Below are 20,412 nucleotides of genomic sequence, written 5' to 3'. Positions count from 1 at the left end.
ATAAAAAAATGGTTTTTTGAATGAGAATTGTTATTTTTGAAATACTATTTCTCGCAGAAAAATTGCATCATATGCAGAGTAGTTTAATTGGCAAAACAATTTCTTTCGAGCTGTTAGTGAAGGATAATTTTTCGAAGGGAACACACTTTTTATTTTTTGAATCAACTCTTCAAAGTATTTCACGGGAATTCAACTTCACCTACTAAAAGTGCCTAATCACAATGCTACCAAAAAAAAATCGAGCTGAAACGGTTTCGTAATGCCTAAATCTCATTCGATAGCAAATTAAAGAAACGCTTTTCTTTCAGATACATTCCCGTTAGTAACGAGTCACTGCCATGATCTTCAACTGATTGGTCTCATCCAGTGCGTATGACAGCAAGCAAACAGCGTTGGCAAAACAAACGAATACTGATTTCAACGCAACAACGCAGACGAACCTGCTCTCATCTGGATAATGAATTGGCAAGCCACTGAACGCACAAATCTTAAGACACAATATGAGCTAAATACTGCGACCGATGAAAGTGTTTTGTAACAGTGTGATTTTCAGACTTATTTAGCAAATAATCCGGAATCAAAGTGTCGCACCAGTGATCGCCATGATAATGCCACAGGACAACAAGTGAACAAAAAAGTGAAGTTACGCGAAGCTAGCAGATTCGTTCGTAACAACTACAACAAACTGCCGCAAAGAAGAACGGACTGAGTTAGTGCGCGATTAAAGATAATGACGAATGATTACCAACTTCATCGGGCTGTTTTCTCGACCAGCGAGCCTGAGAGAGCAGGTGTTCGGGTTGTGCTAGTTACTGCTGGAAGAAAGTGAAACTGTACCACTGCAGAGTGCGAGACCTTGAGTGTAAGGATTTTTTTTTGGTCTCATGCGTACGGAGAGTGAAGAAAGAAGATTACCGTGATTGTATCCCACGGTATTCCCGTCGGCGGATCGAAGTGAAGTCATTTGCAAGTAATTGAACGATACGATCGGATGGACGGGGGACGGGAGGCGAGTGTCTTTTTTGTGTGTTCGGTTTGGGATTAAATTATTTAACAAAAAAGAGTATCGGATGGACTGCACCACCGGCTTATGCTAATTAGCTGTCCTCTATCGAAGACCGAGAGAACTTAAAGTGCGTGGTTTCAATTTTGGAGTCGTGAAAAGAAGATTCGCAAGGCTATGTGATCGCCATCAGAAGAAAACGAGAAGACATAATAAAAAGCTTTGTGGGAAAAAGGCAAACCGCGGGGTGAAGTGATGCGTTGACTTTTTGAGATCCTGATGTGATCGTTACGTAGTAGCCGTTCCTGACCTTTGCGATAGCGGTGTGATCTTTCGGTTTAAAATTCCTTGTGCACATACACACACACCCTCGTACTCGTAGTGCGGAACGAACCTGAGCAGAAGACAGTCAAGAGCGGTGTTTATTGAATGTATGAAGAAGAAAAACAAGATCATACTTCGTGCTCTGGTTCAACAATCAGCTCACGTCGACGGAATGATGAAAATATGCTCAAAAAGTCAGCCACTCGAGCGGCTCTGCTCGGACTGACCTTTCCCGTGTGGATCTTCGACGATTCCGAAGTGGTCGTGTTTGTGTTATAAATAATTTCAAGTACCTCAACCTCCGACGAAGAGTTATCTTCCTGCGTGTAAAACATTTCTCAACTGCCTTGCCCCTTTTCCTGCCCGGAACCGCTCCTCAGGTGCAGTGACTTTTAACGAGTGAAGATCGGGCGTACATTTACTAAATGACACTTTGCGTTAATGTGCAGAGCCCTCCAAGTTTTGACTTTTTGCTGCGTCCTTCGGTTGACATTAAGATAAAGTTGCACTAAAACAAAACAAAATAAAAGAACTTCGTGTGGTTGGTCGTTCAGTAGATTGACTGATCTGGTAAAGGTCGAGGAAGCCTGCAAAGAATCATCCGTATTTAGTTGATGATATTTGATGATTCGATGGGGCCAGGAAAGTGAGGCAACACGAGCCCAAAAAAGTGCAGACGGCTGACAAAACAAACACAATTCCGGATTTGTGTCGGGTGTGAAGAAGAGTTCCCACTTGGCCAGCGCTGAAGTACAATAGTGTCCATTATATTGGGTAGCATCGAAACGCGTGGTGGTCGCCATCAAGTGCCAGAGCGCTGAGGAAGAACAAAACTTATTTTATTTCGTTTTTCGAAAAGTCACACTTTCAAGTGTGGATCATCTGTGCCTGTGCGGTGGGTCATCGCAGATGCGGACCTTATCTTTGCTCTGGGAGAGTGAAGTGGAACATATCTTGAAGGCACTGGACCAAGTGTGTGTGTTTTGGTGATTTTTTTGTTTTGTTCGTTCGACCGTCCGTGGCTTCGTCTGGAGTGATTCTGTCAGGAACGAAACAGCTTTAGCGAAGGTGAGTGTTGGCAAATTTCCTTCAATGACCATTTAAATGACCAGGACGGCAGTGAATAATTTAAATATTGGATGAACAAACATGACACACTACGCTCTGGGGCATGTTCAACACTCGAACGTCATGTCGGAGTTCATCGAATCGATGGCGAAGCGAGGCGCAGTAGGCGCAAAAAAAATCCTCTGTTTGGTTTGATAATATTTTGCTTTGTTAGCCGTTTGCTGCCTCCTGCGTTTGCCCGGGCGATGAAAAGTGACTGGGTAAAGAAAACAGTAGCCGAAATTATCTATGCTGCTGCTGCTGCCGTTGCTACTGCCGCTGCTTTGTGGCGTTTGTGGGCCGCGGAATCGAGGATCGCAAACAAAATGTCGTCGAGTGGGAATTTCAAAACAGATGGGAGCGTGTTCCGTTGATTTATATGTGAACGATTTGTTATTTTTGGGCTCCGTGCGTGTGTCGTTTTCTCGACGCAGATGATTGATGGTATTTAAATTCGATCGGAACGTGTTATCCGGTCCTATGAACATCGGAATCTATCGTAGCAGGCTGGCTTCGTTTGGCTTCGAAGGTGAATGTTGCTTCAGTTGAGTGAAGTGAATGATTTACCTACGGTGAACCATAGGGACTAATTTTAAGTGATTTAATTAATTTCGTAATTATGCAACCGAAACGGTCTTCCCCATAATACCGCTGAATGCAAGTAAGAAGTAGAAAAGATACTTTTCTAAGAACTAAGAATTATATTGTTAAACATTTCCAAAAAAATGTTTCATTAAGGGTTGAGGACAGAGGGTCGCGTGTTGAGTTTTAAATCGACCACGTGGCTCGCTCAATTCTCTTTGCCCATCGTATTTCTCTTGTACTCTCTGGTATATGAGCAAACTGTACCGGGTTACCAGCATACATTTTATTATTTTGATGAGAAGTTTTATCACATTAATCTATCGTATGGGTTGGACATTACATGGATTCCAATGAATAATGAAAAAATATTCAACTTTCACAAAGATTGAATGTCTGTGTGTTTGGCAGCCTTGTCGAGCCAATTTTATTTCTCTGTCCTTTTTCAGAATGCTATCAGGAAACCAAAGCGAAAAAAATGGCGGATACTTTGAAACTGAGTTTGTTTCACAGAGAAATAGAAGACTTTATTTTTATCGCGATAACATTTCAAAGCGTTCCATTTTTCTGCAGTTCTTCAGTCAGAAAAAAATACAACACGACTGCTAAACGCAATGAATCATTCTGAAAATTTCACAGAATATTCTCAACTAAATTTCAAAGCCCTGTCAGGTGGGTTTTCCTACATTCTGCACCGCTTCCAAGAAAATTTAATTTGAAACGGGAAAATAGCAAAAAACCTACCACTTTACGGTACTGTCCTCTGCCCTTAAGGGTTGAGGACAGTGCGTTCAAGACGTAAGTTTTTGAACACATTAATACGCTTCAAATCAAATTTTCTTCGAAACGGTGATGAATATCGAAAAGTCCACCAGTGTGACAATGTCTTTGAAATTTAGTATTCAGTGAAATTGAAATTTATTGAGTTTACCGCTCGAATGGTATTTTTTCGGATTGAAGAAAACTGCAACGCTTGGATACGACGATTGGACGTGATAAAAATTGAGTCTTATATTCTTCTGTAAAACAGAGTCAGTTTCAATGCGCCACCCATTTTATTCGCTTCAATTCCCTGGAAGTGTTCGGAAAAAGAAGAGGAGAGGAGAGAAATAAAATTATCGAAGAAAACCAGACATGTTGATACAGCACCTACTTAATAGAAGCACGATGACTCGTCTGACTAAACCATATAAAATGGAAAGTTATAGAGCTCCATGAAAATAAAATGAATATGACAGTAAAGCTTGCTTCAGATAGAATTGGAACGAAGACAATTGCCTGTATTTCAGTTATTTATTATTGAATTCAAGATCTTTTTTTATACAAATGTATCGTTTTCTTCATACTTTTAAGAAAACATACGGATAAAATCATTCGTCACGGTTTCGAAGGAATTCTCGAATTTTTCCTGTAACACGGCTCATTAGGCGGCGCACACCTTCTTTGTCCATTGTTTTAGCTGTCTTATTCCACCAGGTCGTCATCTGATTGATGTCTGCGGCAACCTTGCCCCTTTGTCTTGAGTCTCCCCTTCATGATTGCCCAGTATTTCTCAATAGGGCGGAACTGGGGGCAGTTGGGTGGGTTAAGGTTTTTCGGAACAAACCCCTTTCTCTGCATACCATTCTTGAACGACTTTGCTGTAATGACAGCTTGCCAAATCTGGCCAAAATATTACGGGATGGTCGTAGAATCGAATGAACGGCAAAATTCGTTTTTGGAAACACTCTTTTTGGTATAGTTCCGATGTCATTATCTTATTTGCAACGAAAACTTTCGTTTTTTCGCCACAGCCGCAAATGCCCTGCCAAATCATTTTTTTTTGCAAATTTGTCGGCAAAACAAGTTTAAATTTGGCTGGAACATCCCCCCGAGCCGTTGCCAAGTAAAATTTTTGACCTGGGATTTGCCCGAAGTCAGCCTTGACATAGGTTTCATCGTCCATCAGAAGACACCCGTCGAACTTGGTCAGCACCTGGTCATATAGTTTCCGAGCACGAATTTTGACCACACTATTCTGTTTTATGGTCCGATTTTGCTGTTTACTAGCCCGATACGACTTGATTCCTTCCCGGAGTCGAGTTCTCCTCACGGTACTATGGGCAGCACCGCATTTTCTGGCCAAATTACGGTCCGACAGATTAGGATTCCTCTTAACCGATTTCAAAATCTTACCACGCAGTATCCGGTCGACAGTTCCACTCCGACGAGGCTCCGATTGATGCTTCCGAATCGTCGTCAATGTTTCCTTATACCGTTTGATAACGCGCCATACGGTATTTCTGGGAAATTTCAGCTGTTTAGCTAGCCTAGATGCAGACCACAATGGATTTTCCAAATAACTGTGCACAATTTTTTCCCTTCTTTCGGCTTCCATGTTGATTGTTTACAAAGTACAGTCGATTAGCGGAATTTCAAAAATCATACTGGAAGCCAACGAAATTTCCGACACGTGGGCGCAATAATAATAGGATTAATATGTTTCGTTACTTATTGTATCACATTTTCTTTAAACCAAGATAAAACATATTTATCGTAGTGACATGAAGCCAAATCTTACCAAAACAACAACCCTGAATCGACAGTTTTCAGAAATAACAATAGATGCATTCAAAAACAAAGTTTAATTTCTTTTTCACAATGAAATCAATATCTCAATTTTTTTTACCAGAACTGCAAATGTCCTGCCTTACGAAGTATTGTTTTCTTACAGCATTTATTTTTTATTCGTTTATTTTTGATAGCAATATCAAACCTTAAATCAAGTTGCTGCTTACCATTCTTTACGGTGTACGTTTTTGTCGTCTATTTCTGCGCAATCATATTTTAAGGTCTCTTGATAAAACCGTAGTATTTTGCTTGCCGTTGAAAATAGTCACAGGTTTTACTTTGTAAGAGACAAAATAGGTTAAAGTCGGGTCTATATAAACGATAAATAATAACAAAACTTTTAAATCTTAGATCTCTGTATATTCTTTAATGGAGGACTGAATGTGAGAAACATTTCGATTTTTCGAGTGACGGTACACAATTAACCAAAAGTTCGGATAGAAGGGACTGGTTTGGCTTAAGCAACTTATAAAGTTTATAAAGAGAATTCCAAGCAGCCCGTTTTTAAGTAGTTATCCACAGTTGAAAGTTTGCGCGTTCAGCCTCTATGCAGCGAGAAAGTTCATGTTCGGAATATTTTCTGTACTTTCAAATTGCCAAAAATACCACGTGTACTTTTCAGCAGCGAGACAGTCAACCCGTAACTTTGTCTGTATTTCGAAATGTCAAAAATTACCATGTGTTTTCTTAAACAACGGCAAAATTCGCACGGAACTTGCTCGGTACCTTCAAGTTATCAAAAATTCTACGTGTACTTTTAAGCAACAAGTAAGTTGATGAACATTTAGGAGTTTTTTGGTTTGTACGTAAAGTACATATTTAGTTTAGATTTCTTCGCGTTTCGCCTTCGGCTCATCAGTGCTCAAAGCAGTTCAAATTGAACCGCCATCTCCGCCTAACAGTTCCATTTGAACCGCTAAGCAGACGCAAAGTCCACACTATTTATGGGACCCTTTAAGTAGTAAGTTGATATTTTAAGTATTTGTGGAACTTATGCTTGCTTGGGGTATGAACAGATAGGTTTGAACTTGTTCAACTATGAGCTTTAACCTCACATCAATTTAGTATTCTTCTAATCAAATTCAACTTAAAATTTTGGCATCCAGTATAACGTGTACTCAATCACTTTAGAACATCCTGAACTCTTTGGGAATCGAAATCAGATAGAAAAGTATGGATTTCAATTTCGACGGCAGTCAAATACTTTCCGTTGCCAGTTTAAGCCCAGAATTCCTCCAACTTAGGATTATCAAAGTCATCAATAACTTGTCTCCAATAATTTCGGCGACCTTCGACAGTACCTGAGTTCACATGAAAAACCCGAAAGATGATAACCGCAAAAAAAATATCTCAACCTTCAAACCCACCCGGTTTTCAACTGAACTCAAGCGACCTCGCAGATCGAAGGCTGAAAATAAAAAATAAAAATAAAACAACCACTCATCTTCCTTCTGAAAAAAAATGTAATCCAACACTTTGCGGGCTTCTCAAAATTCATAAGATTGTGGTTCCCTCGATCCGATCCGAATCGAAGCACAAACCACGAATCCATCAAAAGTCGTTTTGATTGAAAGCAAAATTTACATATTTTTGAACCCCTCAGCCTCCCGGTGTTCCCCCCGACCGTTCGGACCCGCCGCGGTCGCCCGCACAAGAAAAAAAGGGGGTTGAAATGGTCTGATTTATCATCGATAGTTTCGCCTTCGGTTTCGGGGAGCATCGCGAGCTGCTCCGGAAAGGCGCATCGCTGGTGGCGATGAGAAATTAATGGCTATTTTATTAGACAACGTTTTATTAGGCATGATTGGCGAATCATTAATCAAGTTTAACGTTTCGGGCAGCATCGCAGCGCATTGAAAAAAATAGAGATCCTTTTGCTCGAGATCTTTTCGGTTGTACGACTGCTCTTACCATTAGGTACTTCTCAACGGTGAGACTCGATTGATTTATTCAATTTACTATCCGTTTTTTTTTTCTCCCGCCCGACTTGTCCTGTCTGTTCACCGCTGCTTTTGCTTGGTTGGAACAAAATCGCACTAATCAATCACGAGCTATCACAAATCTAATAAATAGCTTTAACTACTTTATTTCTGCGTCGCCCCCTGCATGAAATGGAGGTAAGATTTTTTTTTCGGGTGCGATCTGTTCTGCGATGTTTGAACGTGTCGCTTTGTATTTTATGAGCTTTTGGGTCTCAATTTAGATCAGGTCTAAAGTATGTTTTTGTGTTTGAGTTTTTTTTTCTCCGAATAACATGTCCATTCTATTTTCGAACGGTCATGTCATGTAGCGCTTGTTGTATCACTTGATTCGAGGATACCCGTTGTCACAGATTGCACGAATTTATGGCCTCAATCCATCGTGACAAGTTCGCCTTTAGTCGCCGGAATCATCTACAAACAAAAAAAACTGCAGTCTTGACAAGAACAGGACAGGAAAAAGCAAACCGCAGCTGAAGGAATTTTTATCAGAATTTTGAAAAATGCATTCATTTATTCGGTTCCTAAAATGTAAATCCAATCAATGGACTGAAATCAGTGACAATAAAATGGCCGTTTGGGAAGGTCACCTTTCCAAAAATGTTATCCCGATGCTGGTCGATGGCACTGAAGGCCACGGGATCCGATAACATCAGTGTCATCAACCCGTTGCTCACCAGAGGACCCATAATTCATCGAGGGAAATGATCAGCAAGTGATTGATTGCCTAGACGCGAAATGGCCACTGGACACAGCACCCAGCGGTCCGTAATCGGGTTTCGATCTGTTGTTTTCCGGAGTTTTTGGGTCGGTTGGAGTGCTAATAATGTTATCAAGGTTTGGCAATCATCTGCCACTTGCGCAGATGGTTTTCATGCCACAGTCGAAAATAGCTTTTATAGGGTGCCACTCGTGGGTCGCGACTATTCACTTATGTTTTATGAGTTAATGTTTTGATTGAGCAATTTAACGTTCGGATTGTTGTGATTTGAAATGGTCCAATAAATAGCGAAAATACGTTTGAACTAGATGCCAGTTTCGATTTGTGCTGACGATGCACTGGTGAAAGTCATCAGGAGCGCTAAACTCGCAGCTGCAGCTGAAAAGTTTTTTAATTCAAGTGACGATTTTGTTTTTCTTGCCCGTTCTCAAGAAGCCTGATTTATAGTTTTACTGCCACTGAGTGATGAAATGTCACAATTTGATCCATAAAAACCAACGCGTGAACCCCGAATTTTACCCGTCAATATCAAAGTTCCCAAATTGTTTGTTGGTGGTTATTAGTGACGATAAAAATATCTCAAATGGAATTTTATTACAGAGCCGATCCTCGAATGCAAGCCGGATTTTAAAGTGAGGATTGATCTATAGAATTTACGTCATAAAAGGTTGACTGCTACCTGTACAGTGACTTGCGTCTACTAAATAGGAACACAGTGTTTAAAATGTTTATATCGTGCATCTGATTTAAATAATTAGACAAACTAATGGTTGACGACTATAGTGATGACAACAGGGTCTTTGGTAAAGCTCCCATCTTGTACTGGTAAATTTTTGTTACAATTTATATCGTTAGATGAAATCCGACGGAAGGAGACTAATTTTAAATGTTGTTGATTGCGAAATCGTTTTGCCATTCCAACAGCGCAAAAGCTATTGTTCATATTTTACAAACAATCATCCACAACGCACACTGAAACAGAACCGAATGGCTTTTTACTTGGAAGTTCTAGAAAAAAGTTACCTAGGATACCTTATAATGAATGTAAAAATATGTTTTTAAAAGCAAAAAAAAATGTTTTTATCAAGAACCCTTAAAATATGTTGCGAAATTTGATTGTGCAAAAACGACGACAAAACGTTAGTCGTAAAAAGCTTTGAGCAGCTAGGTTTTATATTGCTATGCAAACTGAAATAGTGTTGCCAAGTATTTTTCACCGAAGAAAAATTAAATGCTGCCCGAAAAAAATTCTTCGTATGGCAGGCCATTTGCAGTTGAGGTATTGATTCAGTTATGAAAAAGTAAATATACCTTGCACATTTTTTGAATGCATCCATTGCTATTTTTTAAAACTTCCTACTCATCGCTGTTGTTTTGGTAAGATTTGGCTTAATATCACTACGATAAATATGTTTTATCTTGGTATAAAGAAAATACAGTACAACATGTACCCAAAGAAGCCAATCCTTCCAACAGTCCACAGCTGTCGAGCTCAGTTAAAACATGGGCTGTTCACTTCCGAATAAGGATCTAAAGGTATTGATTGAAATAAAAAAAAACAGTTTTAAACCACCAATCTGTGTGATCAGCTTTTTCTCATATTAATCACACTCTCATAAGACTTGATCGTGACAAAATCTAGGCCTAAATACGTAGATCTCTAGAAATACTCTATCAACGAGTAAAATATTTCACAGACCCATGATTGTGTATCTGTTCATTGTAGAAAATAATATTACAAGCTTTTTGATCGAAAATGGCGGTGAAGAAGAGCAAGCGCGAAAAGCAATTGTATACAGTCGCATTTAAAATCCGGATCTTTCAGTAAGAAAACTTGGTGTTCCTGCAAGCACTGTCCATATCGTTCTGAAGTCCTTCATTTGACAACATCAAGAAAGGCTTGGAGTGGAACAAAAACGGATCTCAGGAATCACCAGAAGGACGCGAAGGCGTTATAATGGACAATGAAACTTATGTGCTGGAAGAGTGTAAGTAACTTCCCGGAATGTCTGTTTTTATTGCCATGCAACAGAACGGAGTAGAAGAGTATTTTGAACTGAAGAAAAAGACCAAATTTTCGCAAAAAATTTGTTTGCCAAGTAATATGTAACTGTGGCCGAGCAAGCCAAAGCATCATCACTACCGGATCGGTAAACAAGAAACATACCGTGAAGCGTGCCTACAAAAACGATTGATACCATTTCTACGCAGCCATGATGTTCCCTCGCTATTCTGACCTTATTTGACATCTAGTCACTATGCCAAAGTGGGATTGAGCACTCGTGAAGAGGGAATGCTCTGGATATAAAAAAAAAACAAGCTGCAACGATAAAAATTTCGATAATCTTGGACAAAAGCAGCTAAATCGGTTGCAGAGAAGTCTGTACAGACCCTTATGACGGGAGTAAACTGAAAGCTTGTAGTTTCTTCATGTAGCCTAAACAAACCTTATTACTATGGCAATATTTTGTTAGTTAGCAAAAACGATCGAAATGTCAAATACTTTTCACTTTCTAATTCTGAAACCGGATGCCAGAACCAGATAAAATATTATTGCAATACATATCATCATAAGACATTTCGTTTGACACTCAGTTTTTGAAAATCGATCCTGTCATCTCTAAAAAAATATATATTAGTTTCATTCTGACGTTGTTGACCACCATTTTTGGTTTTACATATTGTTTGACAGTTTTTAGAGTAGTTTCAGAGTATTCAAGTTCCTTGCACCGTTAAATGGCAGTATTAGATTTCTATCACTCTTTTGTGCTATGATTCTAGAACCAGAAGTCTGATCCTGATGAAATTTCGTAGCAACCTATGAGACAATGACAGCGTGAGCTTATGAAAAGCGGTTCAACTGTTTCTGAGAAATCAAAGTGAGCTAGGGGAAAGTCTTATAAAGCGCCCCTGCTAGCCAAAATGCCCCCTTTCCTTTCTTAAGCATTGAAGACTTTTCTGAACCAAAGTTTTATCACTAACACTATCTTTTCGTAGGATCTTTCTGCTATGCAAGTTTGGTGGTTGTCGTTTGCAGGAAAGTATGAAAAACCTAAAAATTTCATTTGGCAGCTTTTCGATGTAAAGTTTTGCTTCGACTAAATAGATGTTTTATCCGCCATTTCTTTGACATACTGATTATCTCAAAACAGTAACTTCATGGACATTTCAAGAAGCATAATGCCTCATTGTTGTGGGATAAAATGTCTTTTGTTGTGTGTCATGCCACTGATTTGTTGTGAGACATATTTTACGGCTGCTGGGGCATTATGTCTGAGGCGAGCGAAAAAAACTAAGAATGTGGCCGTTTTGGAAAATGTGTTTATATCAATCAATTCTTATCTTTTCTATTGGAGTCATTGAAAATTATGTTCCTCATTCGTATTGCAATAAAATACTTACATTCTCGAGGAAAATATATCAATACACTTGAAAATATCTCAATGTTTTCTTAAGGGGGCATATTATAACACTTTACCCTACTTTTGTTTTGGAGGTTTTTCAGCACTATGTTCTGTACTTCTGGAACTGGAAATAATTTTCTTTGACTATCATCTAACAAGACCTTCGTTTTGGAATAGTTTTAAGGAGATTCACATGATTTTTGGCTCTTTGCATAGCCATTCGAATGCTAGTTGATTTTTTTAAATACACTTCACCCTTAACCGGAAGTATGATCAGAACAAAATTATATAGCGATCTATGGAACCATACGATCCTTTATTTGAAATTTAATTTTTGAAAATCTGTCCCACCATCTCCGAAAAAGTAAATTCTATGTTATAGTTTTGAATATCTATTTCTCGTGCTTCCATAACTGTGAAAGGATGACCGAAATGAGTTTGCTAAAGTGACGGGTAGGGTCTAACACTTTTGAAAAATCATTTATTATCTTCTTTATATTTTCTTATAGTAAAACATTTCAAGAATATTCTGTGAAATTTTCAAGTCTATCGGAACAAAACTCTTGAAGTTATGGGCCTTTACTTTTGCTTATCTCATACTGTAGAGAAGTAAGAGCTCGGCACCCAGGCTCAAGATTTCTGCTTCGTTTGACTTAAAAACTTGCCAAAACATTCTTTAAATGTTTGATTATAACAAATTATAAAGAAAAAAATATGATTTTTTGAAAATGTTAGGCCCTACGGGCTCCCTTGAGTAATAAATTTATTTTGTAGACAAAAAAATTTAAACGCGTTTTTCTCGAAAGCAGGTTTTGAAAGTCCGTGTCCATCGTCATTCAAAAACTACTGAACTAATTTTTTTCAAATTTTGCACACACTTTCTACATATAAAAACGTTTTCCTTTTCGTTATTTGTTATTTTGGGGAGCTTTTACAGCTACAAAATGGCGGATTTTTTCGAGAAAAATCGTAGTTTTTGTTTTGAACAACAACCAAAAATTCAAAAAATTTAAAATAAATGAAACAGAAATTTGGGGTCTAGAAAAATTTCTGCTCTAACTATGCTGCTTTGATTTGTTCATTTCTGATTAGTCTGCGCTGAGATACAGTGAACACCGCAAATCATGATTTTTGAGAAGTGTCATCAAAAATACCTCTTCACCGATTTATTTCTCAATATTTTTCTACGAAAAAATTACAAAATGATGTGCGAATGATGCTTTTCTTCATGCAAAACATTTGAATTTATTTTGTTGAATAATAATTCTGAAAAAAATTTAAGTTGGTGAACATCGGTAAAGCGAGATAAGTTAGTGGACATATTCTAAGTTTTTTTGAACTTTGCCTATAATTTCAGATTCAGGAAATGGAATTCGAACAATTCCGAATTCCATTAATTCGACACATATTTACTGTGTAATCTCAATAACTAAGAACTTCACCATAACACCAGCTAAAAATACTCTTCCAATTTCAATTTGTGTGTCAATTTTTGATATTTTATGTTACTACAATAAGTATATTTCACTTCGTTTGGCTCAAGGCCAGAAGAACGCCCAGGTTATAATGGGTTAAGGAATTTTGTATGGGCCCACAAGACCATTCATTTGAATTTGAATTCGTAAAAATCAGCCAGATTGTATGATATGATATTAACGGCCGTGATATATTTTCTAAATGTACCAACGAAAGATCAACAATAAATTTTCGCTCAACCCATCTTCTAAGTGAAATTTTTGCTGATGTAATTTAATACTGTGTTTGAAAATCTAATTATTTTTCAGTCTAAACATTTGGATTTATCCAACAAACTTTCTAAATATTTTTTTCTTATGAATGGATTTACAACTCGAAGTATATCATTGATTAGCCCCTCTGAAATCCTAGTGAAAGTATTTATTACACTTTCGAAAAAATCGATAAAACAAAGACTTATTACCAAATAGGATCCTTTTAGCTTGCTTTCGAGCAAACCATGAACCCCTTGCGGAACCAACAATCTCTCTCGGTATTTCTAAACTGACAAACTTAATCAGATGAAAATTTTAGTTTCATTTCAATCCGACAAGATCTCCTATTGAATAACACAGTTGAGTTATGGCTCTACAAGCAACTTACGTTTGCCCCCGCTAGAAATTTGCAAATTTAATACGAACACCAAACTCCACTCAAACGGCTGCAAACGGCTTCATAGTTTACATAATCCGTTGATTGATCGAACGTCCGCCGCTATCAATTTTGACTACCGACGGACGTGCGTCTCCTTTTCGTTTCGCGGAATTGCGTTAGCACTGTGGCCCAACTCGACAACCTTTACGTGCCAAATTTTATATTGCTTCCGCTCGGACGGGCTGACTCGAATCCACATCGGTCCATCCGTTCGCCCCACATGGATCCTATCGGACGGCGATATATTAATAACAAAAAAAAAGTATTCTTCTCCCGCAGCCAAAGGCACATCATTTCGAACCATCAATTTTCAGAAGGGACGGCACTTTTGTCAAACTTCATTCGATTCACCGCGACTCACTGTCACTTTCTTGGTCTGGTGGCATCGGGTCGGCCACCGTTGCGTTTGCAGGCGCGTGACCCGTACAGCAACCGTACCGCTTGGGACGTGCTTCCAGCGACCCGTGCGGTCGCGGTTAATTGATTTCAAAATTGAAAATAGCAGTCATCTGCCGGCCGCAGTCGGAATGACAAAATTCACTCTCCGCAAGGCACCGGCGATCCGTTCGGTTGCCTGCATTCACACAAATCACCGGCCATTAGTGGGTTATGAAATTCGCCTCAAAACCAAAAGTGTGAAATTGATTTGATCGCCCTCGGAGAGACCATTGTCTGTCCGCTGCCACCGCCGCCGGGTGGACAATGAAGCGGAGAAATGGCGAGCATGAAATAGTTTTACTTTTTTACTTACCCGATCCCGGCAAGGCCGCATACGAAAACTTTCTAAACTCGGTGATGCCTGTCCAGCCATTGGTGACGGATTTGTTAGGCTTTGCGAAATTCGTTATTCCCGGTATCGGTGATCTTCCTGAGCTAGTTCGTTAATGTTCCGCCTGCAAACACGCTACGACGCTTATCGGTGTTGGGATCGAGTTTGTCGCCGCACATAACTCGCCTTCGGCGCTGTTCGGTAAGTTCTCCTTGGCTACATCACGATATCCTTTTCGGGTTCACGCGGGAACTTGTCAAACTACAATCACTTCTTCCCAAACACGAGCTGCACGGTGAAGATCGACTGATGGCATGTATGACGAAGAGAAAAAAATGCGGTAGCATTTTTTGTTTTCAGCACGAGGCCACGGAGGGCAAACCGATTCAACGAGAACCAGGTTAATGTGAGGACTCCCCGACTGAGATTATTGCATATGAATGCTGTGCACTGCTGACGAAAACTTGTTTGATAATGATGAATAATCATAATTGGTGCAATTAGATGTAGGAAGTGAAAGTGTAAAATCTAAAATTATTGCATTTAGCCAAAATCAATTAGTATGGAAACAGGAGTGATACAAAGTTTCTGCGTAAACTGCGAGTTTGAGTGCAAAAAAGAATAAAATCTTTTGACTGCATATTCTTATGTACGACTGGTATTTTTTTCTAAAACATAAGCGTCACATACACATGAATGGTTTTTCAGGTTATCGTCTCTGTTTTGTAAATATAAAATGCTTGAAGCACGGATAAATGTTTATTGTTTCCGGTTACTTGATCTGTAGGCGAGGCGTGTTATACGTTTTCAAGTTTTACATTTCGAGTGTACTTGAAGCATTGATGAGCTGCTACCATGGAATCATCAGCTGAAACTCAATGATAATAAGCACGTTCTGTCATGGCACTTTTGTGTCAAAAATGATAAGAGAATTTTTTTTCAACAATATTCAACAACCCATCTTTTTTCAAAAGACTAACTTTTACAGTCCATTATTTTTTCACCTAGAGTGCAATAAACTTCTATTATCTACAATGAAATAATAAAAAATAAATAAATAAATAAATAAATTGAAAATACTTTGTATGAGATATTCAATTTTTAAGTTACATTTCCGAACTAAAACGAAAAAACCAGCTTTAACCAACGTAGTAATGAAACTCTGCTCTCAATCCTAATTATTCTTTGCTCATAATCACTTGCTTGAGAAACTAATGCAAGTTCAATTTCAGACTGTTTGACACTATTCCCAGTATCTGAATAGCCAAGTAAAGTTGTATGACCACCAGCTAACAAGCCCAGTTTGTTGAATCAGTTTAAACGATTTTTAACATTCATTTGCATCGTCGTTTTAAATCTAGGCTTGAAATTTGAAACAATCTTCACCCTATAATTTAGGATCTGGGTAAAATATCATAGCAGGCTGTGTGGCTTAGAGACCTATTATATAAATGTATATTTGCGATATATATAAATGTATATTTGAGTTATAGCTACATTTATTGAAATTTAACAATGAATCTAGTGTTCTCAATATCTTTTTTTTTTTCATTTTACTCGGGTACTCCGAAACCGGAAATCGGTTTCAGATACCAATTCAATACGAGGCTATGAGACTACTAATCTTTTTTTTGTTTTTCCCTTCGATTATAGAGGTTTCAACCATAAGGTTATTCGCCTCTTAGAGGTAGAAAAACGTTCAAACCCTATGTGTGGGATTGGGAATCGAACCCAGATGGACAGTGTGAAAAGCATCGACTTACCCATTACGCTATACCCGTCCCCGACTACGAATCCTTCCATTTGAATTCAGGATTACCGAAATCGGTACGAAGAAATCGAGTGAACATTTGTGTTCCATACATATACACATACACATATTTGCTGCTTTCGACGAACTATATCGAATGGACTTCGGGTCTCTGGGCCTTAGTTGCGAAGTCGATTTTTACGGTGGTTGGGAATTCTTTTCTATGAAAGTGAAAAAAAAACAGCATTTTGTTTCAGTGTATACTTTTTCAGATAACTAAAGTTGCCTTCATCATTGCTGAATACATTAAATCAAGCGGACCAACCGTTTTTGAAAAAGGTTCAAGGAATTCATAGCGAGGCTTTTTTTCTAAAAATGATAAAAAATGTGAGCTGACCATGCAAATCGTTCTTTTTTTTCCTGAAGTTTGCGTATGCAAAATTTGAACCAACCAATAATACAAAAATTGAATTAAAAAAAAATCTTGATTTCCGGTGCAACCCTTTTTCTGGATCTGAATATATACTGAAATTTCGAATGACAGAAGGTCGAATAACAAAACGTCGATGAACAAAAAGTTGAAACACCAAAAGGTCGAGAGAACAAAAGGCCGAATGCGTCAAATGGTCGAATATAACGAAAGTCTAATGTAATCAATAGTCGAATAACCAAAAGGTCGAATACACCATAAAGTCGAAAGGAACATGAAGTCGAATATATCGGAAGATAAAATACAATGTAAGGGTGAATTCTGGGTTTGTTGAATGGCATATATCCACTGAACATCAACTGTTAAACCTAATTAATCGCCAGGATTAAACCGAGGCCAAGTATGCGGCTTTAAAAGTCGATAATGTAATATAGTAACAAAATGATGCAAAGTGTTTATTTCTAAATTTTAAATTGTTGTTTGTAATTACTCTCACTTTACGTAATTGCACTTCACAATACTTACATATTTTGAAAAGGCAACAATCAATAGTTTATCAAAAGTATTTCCGGATTCGCAGAAAAAAAATTTTGTTTTTTCACCTCTCACATTTTTTTTCAAAAGAGTACAGTGCACTGGATTTCGCTCACTGTACATAGAGAACAAATATGTTTATATGACATTCAAGAAAGTAGAAGCATTGGCTTTTGTACCACAAGTGCACGTACCAAAAGCTTTTCAAATCATAAAATCTGATGAAAGAATATGTTCTCGGCAATCATAAAAATGCTCAGAGCAATGGAAAGTGCAGTAAAGCATTATTTGTTATTATGAGCAACCTAATAGATTAGAAAAAAGGTGGAGAAGTATGACAAGATGTTTAAAATTGTGGAAAGGTTTGCAGTAATAGACAACATTTCTGATTACATTACTATAAATTACAATGATTATATTCATTTTGGTTCATGAACGTCTTTCTTTCTGTGATTCCCTACTTTACATGTTCAAGAATGGTCTTTGTCAACTTCATGGCATTATTTTATGTTACAAAATAACACACGAGCCAATATACCGGGCAAACAAGTGGATCGCAGGTTCGTATGCAAGAGGCCGCCGATTTCGATTCGACCTTCTGTCGCAGTCGACCTTTTGATACATTCGACGTTTTGTGGCTTTCGATATTTTGTCATTCGACTTTTTGTCTTTCGACGTTTTAGTATAAAACCCTGGATCTTGACTCAAATTTGGAACATAAAAAAGAGGATAAAGCCAATGTTGCTTTTTGATTTTGATCAATAATGATCTAAACGTTAGCGAAAAAATTATCGCTTATTTTATCACTTGAATTGCCATGCCAAAAGAAAATTGTGAAAGCAAACTTTTACATCCTACGGAACCCGTTACTTCCACTTAATACCAGGAGCAAAACAAACAGTTTTTCGTTCGTTTTTCATTTTCATTTTTATTCTATTTCTGGAGCTGGGAAAATTCCACTGGCTAAAGACTCCCAGAAACGACGCAACCAAAAACTGCTGCCATTTCGCAATGGTTCAGAATCTGTCAGTTTTTATGGCTGCGTCCTGTTGTTTACACTCTTCTCTAACCACTTGTGCAGTTGTTTATTCGTTTTCATTAGTTTGTTTCGAAATGCGTGGACTTTCAGCAGAACAAAGTCGAAAAGATGTGTACAAATGGTGCACAGAACGCGGACTGTCACTGAGAAAGATAGAAAAAATGGAAGGAGTAAGTGAAAAAGTCGTGCGAAATGCAATCAGGAAGTTCGGTGAGGATAACACCTTTGAGGATAAATCGAAAACGGGTCGAAAAATGGTCCTGCTAACCCTCAGTTGGATAAACGTATACTGAAGGCGTTCGAGCAAAAGAAGGAGGTTTCAGTTCGGGATGTGGCCAAAAAAGTGGGCACTTCGAAATCAAATGTTCTTCGTGTTAAAGAACGTTTGAATCTTCGAACCTATAAGAAGCAGAAACAACCAAAACGTAGTCCGAAACAAGAAGCATCGATCAGGCCGAGGGTTCGAAAGTTGTACAATACGATTCTTGCTGGAAATTTCAACTGTATAATCATGGACAACGAAACCTACGTGAAACTCGATTACAAATCCTTGCCGTGACCACAATATTATACGGTGCGAGAAGGGCAAGTGTTAAACCAGTTCGAGACATCGATTGAAGTCGAAAAATTTGGTAAGAAAGCTATGGTCTGGCAAGCAATTTGTAGCTGCGGTAAGATTTCGAAACCCTTCATTTCCACTACTTCGATGAACTGCGAAATATACATCAAGGAATGTTTACAAGAACGACTTCTACGACTTCAAAACTCAAACGTACCACACCTGACTTGTTAGACCAGCGCCGTATATTCTGAACCGCCGATCCGGGTGGTTTTTTATGAATATCTAATGAAACGAATGGATCGGAAAATCCTCAGAAAATTTCAGAAACAGTTCCCCTAGCGACGGTACTCGAGGCCGCAATATCTCCTATCCGGAGAAATCCAGCGTTTAATACAAGTTTTCATCCCTGCTATTTCATTTGTCAGACTACTTTTGCTAGTTTTACGGATCAAAGTAGATTCGCAGCTTCGAGTCCGAGCAAATTCAGGAAACTACAAATTTCACCGTTTATTTCAACAGACCAGTGCATGGCTAGCGCTAAGATCTTATTCAGACTTGAGTTATTAAAATCGATTAATACGTTCTTCTAGACTATTTTAATGTAATGAATTGTAATGAATTTTGTTTTTTTGTCTATATAAATTAGAATTGAAAATTCAGATTTTTTTTTCTTGGACCGTTAAAATATTTTGATATCTTTGAAATTTTTATTATCTGAAATATTGATTACGCTGTTTCTTAGGGTCTTGATGATTTCAAATGTTTTGGTAGTTGGAGCTCTGAATTTTTATTCAATATTCCACAAATTGAAAATTGAGCTCCCATTTGATCAAATTGTCTTCACACACCATTATGCTGTTACCATTATCAGCAATAGCCAGATGAACCGAGGAGATGATTTTCAGTCAACTAATAGCTAGTGAGCGGTACCCACTTTCGTTTCCCAGTGGGGGAATATTACCAAAACAATCACCTCGGTCACACTAATTCGCAGCTCGAAAATCGACCACATCCGGGTTTCGTATCACCGTCATATCATCGAAAGCGCGATGTTACAGCGCGCGAACGACCACGCACATACCTCCCATTCAAATTTTACAACCCTGCCGGACTGACTCGGAGGCAGCAGCAGCAGCACTATCTGGAGCATCCATTCCAGTCGGTGATGAAAGGCTCCACACGGTTAACAAATCGACATCATTGTTTTAACTTGACCAGCAAGCTTCAGTGCGGCGGATACTTCCGTCGTCGCTTCCTACCCTGCGATCGGTACGCTCCGATCGTGAAGGGGTAAGGTGGATGGATCTTCGGACCATGTCAACCGTCTGACAGAGTGGGCAAAGTGGCTGGTTGCGAGTGGACAAGTGGACAACATCGGCTAGCTCGGCGCTCTCCTTTTCCTTTATATGTATCGGGCAACTTTTCGAGT

At 38.5% G+C, this 20,412-nt stretch overlaps 1 protein-coding gene across 1 annotated transcript in view; it reads left to right on the top strand.

Annotated features, from left to right (window-relative positions):
• The window catches only part of LOC131431458 (histone-lysine N-methyltransferase MECOM), a 212,617-nt gene that overhangs the window by 13,454 nt on the left and 178,751 nt on the right, over nucleotides 1-20,412 (top strand). The window contains exon 2 of the mRNA XM_058597185.1: nucleotides 309-2,395. The gene's annotated coding sequence lies outside the window, so the exon portion shown is untranslated. The remainder of the gene's footprint in view (nucleotides 1-308; nucleotides 2,396-20,412) is intronic.

This window comes from Malaya genurostris, chromosome 2, assembly GCF_030247185.1.
Source record: "Malaya genurostris strain Urasoe2022 chromosome 2, Malgen_1.1, whole genome shotgun sequence".
Lineage (NCBI taxonomy): Eukaryota > Metazoa > Arthropoda > Insecta > Diptera > Culicidae > Malaya > Malaya genurostris.
Note: the sequence above shows the minus strand (reverse complement) of the source record. Positions and strands in the feature narration are given on the sequence as shown.